Genomic DNA, 10,315 nt, shown 5'->3' with positions numbered 1-10,315 from the left:
TGGTTTATAAAAAAATTATGATTATGATTAAGAGTAAAGTTTAGTTTTGTGACTTGAGGTTTGGATGTTGGAATATGAGGTTTAGAATTAAAGTTTAGTATTTTGTATTATAGTTGGAAAATAACAGATTTGAAGACTAGATATAAGATTTGTAGTTAAATTTTAATAGTTTGATTTGTAATTTATAGGATATAGATTTTGATTAAAGATTAAAGATTCATGTTTAGGAAATTATTGTTTAAGATTAAAAAAATTAAATTTTGAGTTTAATTTTAAGATTTGAAGTTATAATATGAAAAAATTAAAGTGATAAGGGTTTTCTTTAGAGTTTAGGGTTTAAAACCATGTTTAGAGTTTAATGATTCAAATAGCTTTTCTAGCGTTAGACAAATGCTATTATATGTTTTTGATAGCATTACTGAAGTCGCTAAAATAATGTCTTTGGCGCTTAAATCTACTTTCCCACGAAGTATTGGCGGAATCGATAATTTTATCTTCCCCTTCACTTAATTTTCAAAATAGCATTAATTAAATGCTATTTATGTTCTTTTCTATCATAGCGTTTATCTAACGCTATTATATGAATCCGGAAATTTCTAAATCATCTACGATAACAATTCAGTAAAACGTGTTATAACAATATGCTATCAATGTAGACTTTTTTTTTTGTAGTGCCTCTCTTGTCTCTCCTGTTTACGTGCACTTACAAAATTTAATACCGTGTATCTTTTTGTTTGTTATTGTAAATATTGTATTTTTAATGATAATACAATCAAAACTTAATAGTAAGATTTTTTTTTGTGGTGCAAGACTATTAAAATATACATAATAAAATACTTTTAAGTGTGTGCGAAATTTGGATGAAGATACAATAAACTTGTAACTAATCTTACCGTCACGTTGTGTTAACGTTGGCGAAGGAGAAGGACGAGGCCAAAGGAGAGAAAAGTATTGATAGAGAGAGGTAGGAAAAGGGGTTGTGGTTGTTGTTTCACAGACGTCGGGAATTTATAGATGAGATCGGAGAAGCTTAGTCTCCCGCATCTTAAGGGTATATCCAAAATTTATTTTAGTTTATTTTAATCAGGGTTGACTGCCTAAACAACCCCTCTGTAAACCCAACTACCCTATGTATTCCCCCTATACTACTAGCCTCTCGGCCAAACCACCCAAAAATATAAATTCTCTGCATATTTCCCCCTAATATCGTTAGCTCTGCCCAGATCCCCCTCTCTAATTCAATTGTGAAATCAAGATTAAAATTAATGAATTGCGTTTTGCAATTGCGATTGCCCATTAACTACTTCTGACCCGACCCGGCATATTAACATAACCCGATTTTAACTTAAAAAAGGGGTAAATTAAAATTAGGTTTTGGTCTGATTATTTCTCAGTTACAGACACGACGAAGAACATAAGAAGAGAGAGGGACGATGTAGAACAGAGAGACAGACGACCAAGAACAGAGAGAGAGAAGACGACGATGACGAAAATTGGAGAGAGAGACGAAGCCAGAGAGAGTGACGAAGAACAGAGAGAGAGAGAGTGACGAAGCAGAGATGGCGAGAGGGAGATGGCGAGAGTCACGAAGCAGAGACGATGTCGATGTGAAAGAGTATGATTGAGGAAAAAAAAAATAAGGCTTGAGAAGATGGAAGAAGGAGAGACGAGTGGTAAAACGGATGAGATTGTATTGCTTGGGAATGAAGAAATAATTGAAAGCTATGATATGAAATGGTTATGGAAAGGGGTCTTTGTGTGGATGACTTAAGAAGAAGAGACGTGGTAACATGTGTTTGAGTTTGAGTATATGATGTAGTGTTTCTCTTATGTGTTCGGGGTTATCGTTGCAACATGAATTTCTCTTCTGTGTTTGGGGTTGTCTTTATGTAGTGAACTTGTCATGTGTTTTGGAGGTTTATTTATCTTGGTATGTTATTCAGAGTTAGGACTAATATGTCTAAAACACAAGCCACAAATAGAGTATCTTGCATTTGTCTAAAACACCAAAGCACGTCTTACATTAGAATAAAAGACTCCATACATGAGTCAAAACACACATTTTTTTGAAGTCTTAAAAACATAATCCGAAACAAAAGCTGTCAACAATTTGGTTTCAACATTTTTTCATGCTTCTTAAGTCTTCTTTATACCTGATAACAAGAGCTCCTTGAAGATCCTCCATACTCTCTTTCCCTCGACGTCATCGTCTATGCTTCGTGATTCTCTCTCCCTCTTGCCATCTCTGCTTCGTCACTCTCTCTCCCTCTCGCCATCTCTGCTTCGTCACTATCTCTCTCTCTCTCTCTCTTTGTTCTTCGTCACTCACTCTCCCTGTTCTTCGTCACTCACTCTCCCTGTTCTTCTTTGTCGTCTCTCTATCTATGTTCTTCTTCGTTGTCGTCTCTCTCTCTCTCCTCTGCACTGTTTCTTCTTCGTCGTGTCTCTAACGCCTCTGTTTCGTCCACGGGTAAAAGAGTCGATTTATCTCTCTCATCTGCACTCTGTGCTCTCCACTCTCTTTATCTCTCTCTAATCTTCTTCCTTGTCGTCTCTTTCTCTCCTCTGCAAGTCTTCATTGTGTCTCCCCCCCCAAAAAGCAATGGTTATGTTAATATGCCGGGTCGGGTCAGAAGTAGTTAATGGGCAATCGCAATTGCAAAACGCAATTGATTAATTTTTAATCTTGATTTCACAATTGAATTAGAAAGGGGGATCTGGGCAGAGCTAAGGATATTAGGCGGAAATATACAGAGAATTTATATTTTTGGGTGATTTGGTCAAGAGGTTAGTAGTATTAGGGGGAATACATAGGGTAATTGGGTTCACAGAGGGGTTTAGGAACTCAACCCTTTTAATCTTCATCACTTTCTTAATTTTTTTTTTTGAAAAAGGGCTTAATCACTTTCTTAATTTCTCTTTCTTCTTTCCATATGTTATGGTTTGCACATAGTCTCTATTTCTTTTGAAATCTACTATTAGTCTATTTCATCAATGACAACTCTCTCTGATCTATAACCATGGACTAATTCTATATTTGATACAACTAGTCTATACTATATAAAAATTGAAACTATAAACCATTGAGAATATCTATGATTTTAAACCAATAATCAAAATATAAAAAACCGTTATTTAAAATTATTATGTTTAAAACTGTAAGTATTTTCAAAAAATTGTTTTTCAAAATAAAACAGGAGAAGCTAAGTTAATAATAAAATAAATTTTAACCCGCACGTCCATGCAGATATTTTTTCATTTTATAATTGTATTTGATATTATTACAAATGTTTTAAATATATATAGTTTCCAATTTAGTATTATATATTGTGTAACTCTATAATATTATTGTTTATATTTCTTATTCTGTATTATTAATATATATATATATAGTGATTTGTTTACTACATTTTACTTTATTAATAATTTTTATTACTTACAAATATATTTTTTAGTTAAGCACAATAAAATAACAATATGAAATAATCAATAATCAAATAGGCAACCTCTTTCAAAATGTGTTTTTTTCTTTAATTAATATATTTTACTATAATACATTTTTTAAATTTATTTATTTATATTATAGAAAACACATATGTTTAAGATAATTGATATTTACATGTTGTGTTTAAAAAAATATTTTAACATATATTATTTTAGTATTTTACCGGATTTATAAGTAAAAATATTGTTTTATTTAAATAATATAGCCCTATTATTTTAGTAAATTTTATACATAGTAGCATCTATCATATTATTTTAGAAATTTTATTGATACATAATATTTTTTGGATGTTATAATATTAAGTTTTCTTTTTATTTTTTATTAAGATTTCAAGATATTAGATTTTTTTAAGTTTTTACAACATATATAGTTTGTTTTTTAGCGGTGCATTTCAAAAAAGTTATTATTTATTATCTATGATTTTATATTTTGTAAAATTTGAAATATTATCATTTTGAGTTTCGATATTTATTTTCAAAATTTTATATTTTTCAAGAAAACTTTACAAAATTACACTACTATTTTTGAGTTTGGAAGATTACATGAACTTTGAATATGTTTTTATTACTACATTAATACAGTATTTTATAAAAAAAATATTTGAATTTTTCTATTATTTACTAAGTTTTTCTCAACAGATTTTGTTATAATTAAAAGATATATAATTAAAATTTCATTTGTCATCTATTTTATTAATTTAGAATCCTATTTTTATCTACTGTATAAGAGTATGAGTGTGATTGGTAGTGGTTGTAGGTGCTGTCCACAACTCCATTTATTTCTACAACACTAAATTCACAGCAATAAAACTTTAATAAAATTTTCAAAATCACGGCTTTTGAAATAACCTAAAGCTGTACAAGTGCTCTACATAATCAAAAATCCAGAGCAATTATTTGGAGCTTTCCTTAAAACTCTAAAGCAATAAAATCTAAAACCAGAGCAAAAAATCTACAAATTTTTTTCTACAGCAAATTTTTTAAAGGTACAGCCATTACCAATCGTACCCTATGTTGGACTAATTTTAAATTATTAATATGTCTTATTTGATATTTTACCTTAATCAATAAAATATCTAATCTATTAAATAAAACATGATATTCTGAAATATATTCTCCCAAATCTACCTTTTAAAATTCAAAATTGTAAAAAAAATATTTATATATTATTGTTTTAGCTATCAAACCCTATAAATATGGTTTACATTTTATTTTCCAATAGATATCCAAAAACGTTTTTTCAACAGGAATAAAATAGTTAAAATATGTTGGTTTATTCTTCATAACAAATTGTTTAGTGAGCATAATGTGTCAAAGTAAAAACAAAATATTATATTAAACTCAAATTATTAACATAACAGGTATTTGTAAAAATAAATGTGGAGCCGAAACCCACATTATCAACATACAACCTAACATTTACAATTTCCTTTTGTAGATTTTGAAAATTTAAAAACATATTCCACGTTTTAACGTGGGTAGTATCCTAGTTAATATTTTAAATGAATTACAAAAATTTCATAGTTTTCTAATAAAATATTTTTTAAATAGTATATGATCTATATACTGTTATATTTTTGTATATAAACTTTTTAAACAATATATTGTTGAGAGTTTCAAAATAAATAAAAAGATAATATATAGTTGTAGATATATAAGTTTAATCTATGTTAATAAATTTATTTTTATATAAAAATATTATATAGTTTACGAATTTTAACCCGTTTTAATGATGAGTTATAATTTATTTAAATGAAACAATTTAAAAAATAAAATTTGTTAATTTACCTATTTAATATAATTTTTTCATATTTAATTCATATAGTACTTCTATTTTTATATAATACAGAATATAATTATTGAATTTATAAAATATATTATATAATTTTTTTATTCTCTTGTTTATAATAAAAGTTTAGTTAACATTGATTTATAACAATATTATATTACTAATTACGAAATTAATTAATATGTTATTTAATAAAAATATTTAAAATTTTAAGTAAGATTTTGTTAAATTCTTTCTCAACAGATTTGTGATAATTAAAAAAAAATAAATTCAAATATATAGTTGGTTTACTATTAATGTAAATAATCAAATATGTCATATTAATTAATTCTATAAGTAGTTCTAATATGACTTGTTAATGGTAAATAAAAAATAGGACTCTAAATTAATAGATTAGATAAAATAGAAACCACTAAATTAATTAGTGCATTTTCAAAATTTCCTTTGAAGAAAAAGGAAAAATTTCATTACGAAAAAGCTTTTGTATTTTGATATCGCCACATCAATTTATTATACCATTAAACACAACTTTCTATTATTTAACGTGACGGTGATCTACTGGTGGACGAGCTTTGGGTTGTATTTATCGGATACGTATTTATTGCTTAGGTTAAGATCCGCGCTTTGAACGGAATGAACATTATATATATAAATTATTTTATATATTATATGTTTATAGAATATTATGAAATAATAAATATATATTGAATAATTAAAAAGTTATTATCTACTACTTATATAATTAAATTGGTGCGAACATATAAATAAATTTAATAAATCAAAAAAATATAAATAAATTTAATAAATCAAAAAAATATTTTTTTTATTTGATATGATATATAATTAAATTTAAATGATAGTAACGTATATATGGTATATGTTAATATTAATATTTATTAGATGATACTTTTTGCTCACATTTTTTTTTATCATTTGTATCTGTTATAGCAAAAAGTCTAAATTAGTAACAACAAAATTTTCACTGTGTGAATAGTGGTTTAAGTAATTTATAATATTTTAAAAAATTAAGTTGTCAATATGTTTTCAATTTTTTTTATCAAAAAAATGTTCAAAGTAAATTTCAAAATTACGATTTTTATGTATTTTTAGATGGCATATAGTTTAATTTAAAATGATACATATATTTATATATCTTTTATTTTTGATACTTATTAAATGAGACTTTCAACTTATATTATTTTTCAATTATGTGTATCATGTCATAACAAAAGCTTTAAATCATAGATCACAAAATTTGAATGTAAAACTTTTAACAGTTTTAGTAGTTTATACTCATTTTTAAAAATTCAAAATATAATATATAAATAAGTTTTTTAAATTTTTATTATATAGTTACTATGATTGTTTAATTTATTTTAATAGTTTAAAATTAAACAAATATAATTATAATACATACTTATTTTTATCAAATCTTTATTATTCAAAATCATTAATCGTCATATATACTTTAACCACATTAGGTAATTCCGTAATTTTATTTAAGGAAATAATGAATCACATTAATAATGTATTTATTGTGGTTTAATAAAAAATTTATTATATATTTAAATAGACCAACCTATTTCTCTAAAAATTCTAAGAATCATTCTAATGATGACACGTGGTTACAAAAAAAATGTTGCAATGTTTCTCAAATAATATATAGGGGATTAACATATATATTTTCATAGATTCGGGATCCCATAGGTTAATTAAAAAAACTTTATGCTATTCACTCTTTTCTTAGGTAAAGTTTTTTAAATGTTAAATTCACATTTGATATTTAATATTGCCATTTTCCTTAGATAGATTGATCATACTTTTTAGATTACAATTTAATAATATGGTTCACGTTTTTATGCAATTCAGATGATTTAGTAATTAAATATTCTGTTTTCTTGAACCAGGTAACAGTTGCACAAACATTGAGAAACTTAAGTTGTATTTACCCTAAAGCATAAGCATATAAAATAGCAGGGACATCCCACCGATAAATTATGATTCTTCAATGGTTTACGGTGATCCTGAATCTCTTAGGATCATGTTGTGTAAACCAAATATGACAATATTTTTGGACTTATGAAAGAAAATTTGATAAATCAACAAAACAGATTTAAATATTGATCAACAAACCAGATTGGGTAAACGAAGAGGAAGAAACGTAATGTTTTATACAGTGAGAATATTGTTTAATATATCGTTAGTGAGACAAGTTGTGGAATATCTTGATGGAATACATGATTGTTTTATGCAAATATGCAAATATTTAAGATTAAAATGATTATTTAATCCTTACCAAAATTATTTAACATTTTGATTGATGAGTTTGCATGTAGTGTGGATTATTGAGAGTGTCCGCATAAAATTTAAAATAACTAATCAAAACATGACTGTTTATCTTAATTTATTATCTAAATTATATATTTACAGAAAATATCTTTTAAAATAAAACAAAATTAATATTAACATTTGAAAAATTACTTAACACATGGTAACTGTTATGGTAAATAGAAAATCAAAATAGTAATACTAACAAAATAAATTACGTCTTCTAATGTATAATAGATCCAAAATACATTTTATACCAAAATAAAATGGTAAATTAATGTAAAAATGTTAAATTATTAAAAAAAAATATAATAAAAATTCACTTAATGTATAAAAAAACCTTTAAAATAAATAATATATTGGTTCTGAATATAAATAATTTTCCAAATTTTCTAATATGATTAGAAAATTAATCTCTAAAATAAATAATAAAGAAGAATAACTAAATATGAAATTAATATAATATTATAATAACATGTGAATGCTTATTAGAAATAAATATTACGATGTATATTAACATCGATTTTACTACTTGAAGATAAAATTATTTAACTTATGAAAATATTTCATATGTTGATATCTTCAAAGAGAAGTGACATCTAAATTTATTAATTGTTATTACTCGCCACAAAATCATACTCAATAAGAATCACTTGTTGTGGCGTTAAAATATATGTTGAGGCTATAAATTTTAAAGAGTGCTCAAGATAATTAAAAATTATCAATGAAAACAGATAAAAATTGTTAATCTAACTTAATGCTTTTAAAAATATAAAATTTTCTAGAACAAATTTATTTAATTTAGATGAAAATAATATAAAATAAAATTAATTAATAAAAAATAATCATTAAAATTAATCTGTTTGATATAGATACTAAATTGTTGAAAATTAGCATGAAATTATTTATATTTATATATATATTGAAGAGTATAAAGGCATATATCTAATAATGTAGTTAAATAAACCATTTAAAATGTTCACATAAGATTTAAAACTACCAGAGAGGGATTTAGAACTAGATTTAACCGGGGGCACACAACATTTTTCACTATGTTTTATAATTATTTAGGGATCACTTTCATTGATTAACCACAATTACATAAAGAAAATAAAGAGTTAGATGGGGGCACTTGCCCCCGTAAGTCCCTTACTACGTCTGCCACTGAAAACTACCAATCAAAACCTATCAAATCATTATAATTTTCTTTTTAATTTTCTAAAATGTCAAAAAAATTAGGAAAATAATTCGTTTGAAAATAAAATAGGATTCCATTTTAACTAAATTAAACTAACCCCCCCCCCCATTAGAAGGGAATTATTTTGATATATATATATATATATATATATATTAATATGGAAATTTAACATAAGATTAAATAATAATTTTCTTAAAAGATTAAAAATTTTGAAAATTAAATCTATAAGAATTTATACACTTATATTTTAAAATTAAAGCTACATATTATTAAAAATCTACAATGACGTTAAAAGTATCAATATTTTCAAAACAATATTTTGAAAGGAAAAAAAATTATTATCAAATAATGTAAACAAACATGGGATAATATAGAATACAATAAATTCTAATAATGTTTTGACATATTTCCATATGTTCTGAGTTATGTAAAATTGAATTTCAATGGTTGATTTATGTATTATTTTGGAATCTTTTGCACAGATATTATAGTTTGTTTGTAAGAGTTTGGTTGACGAACTTCTCATCATATGTTGATAGATTTTAAATCCAACAAAAATTGCATATATTGGAGTGATGTTTATGGTGTTAGTAATATGGTACATACTAGTTCATAGATGATTTCATGTGAATCATATAATTTATTTAGTGTTTGATCCCTTATATTTGTCTAGATTTGTAACCATGAAGTGGTGTATAGTTCATATAGGTAACAATCAATTTTCCTAAAAAGAATTGACTTTATATACATGTCAATTTTCTGGAAATTAAGAAAGTCAAAGAGATTAATAAATTTATATTTCACAGTATGTTAAACCATAGAAATATTATATATCTCAAATTAGAATGTATGTACATATATGCAGGGGTGGACCCATTTGAAGAGGTGTGGGGTCACCTGACACCACAAAAACAATGATAAAATTTTGTTTTGTATGAAAAAATTGTAAAGATTAGGCAGCAGAGTTGGTAAAGTATGGAGTTTGACCCTAAATAAACCAGGGTTCAACATCCACCTGTGACCTTCTAATTGTTTTTGACACCAGTCTCATTCATTTATGGATCCGCCACTGTTAATATATGTGTGTGTTTAATATCAATATTGCTAAACAAATAAGAATAAAAAGAAATTAATATAAAATTTAACAATCTAAATTTATTATATGTTATACAATTTTTTCAAACAATATTGAAAAATTGACTGGTTTCACTTCTTTTCTTTTTACCGAGCCAATTCTTTCTTTGACTTTAAAGACATTTACAAATGTTGTATTTAAAAAAAACTAGTAAAATAATCCATTTTATGTGGGACACTTATTGTTAACAAACAGTTACATAAGTAGAAACAAAATAAAATTATATTTTAAATACATTAAAAAAATAAAATTAATTTAATATTTTAGAATTTAAAATTATTAGAAATATAAACTAAATTATAAAACTGATTCACGATGAAAATATAAAAAACTAGTTTATACAATATAAAAATTGAGGCTA

The sequence above is a fragment of the Brassica napus genome, chromosome C9, assembly GCF_020379485.1.
Source record: "Brassica napus cultivar Da-Ae chromosome C9, Da-Ae, whole genome shotgun sequence".
Taxonomy (NCBI): Eukaryota; Viridiplantae; Streptophyta; class Magnoliopsida; order Brassicales; family Brassicaceae; genus Brassica; species Brassica napus.
This window is presented reverse-complemented; position numbering follows the sequence as displayed.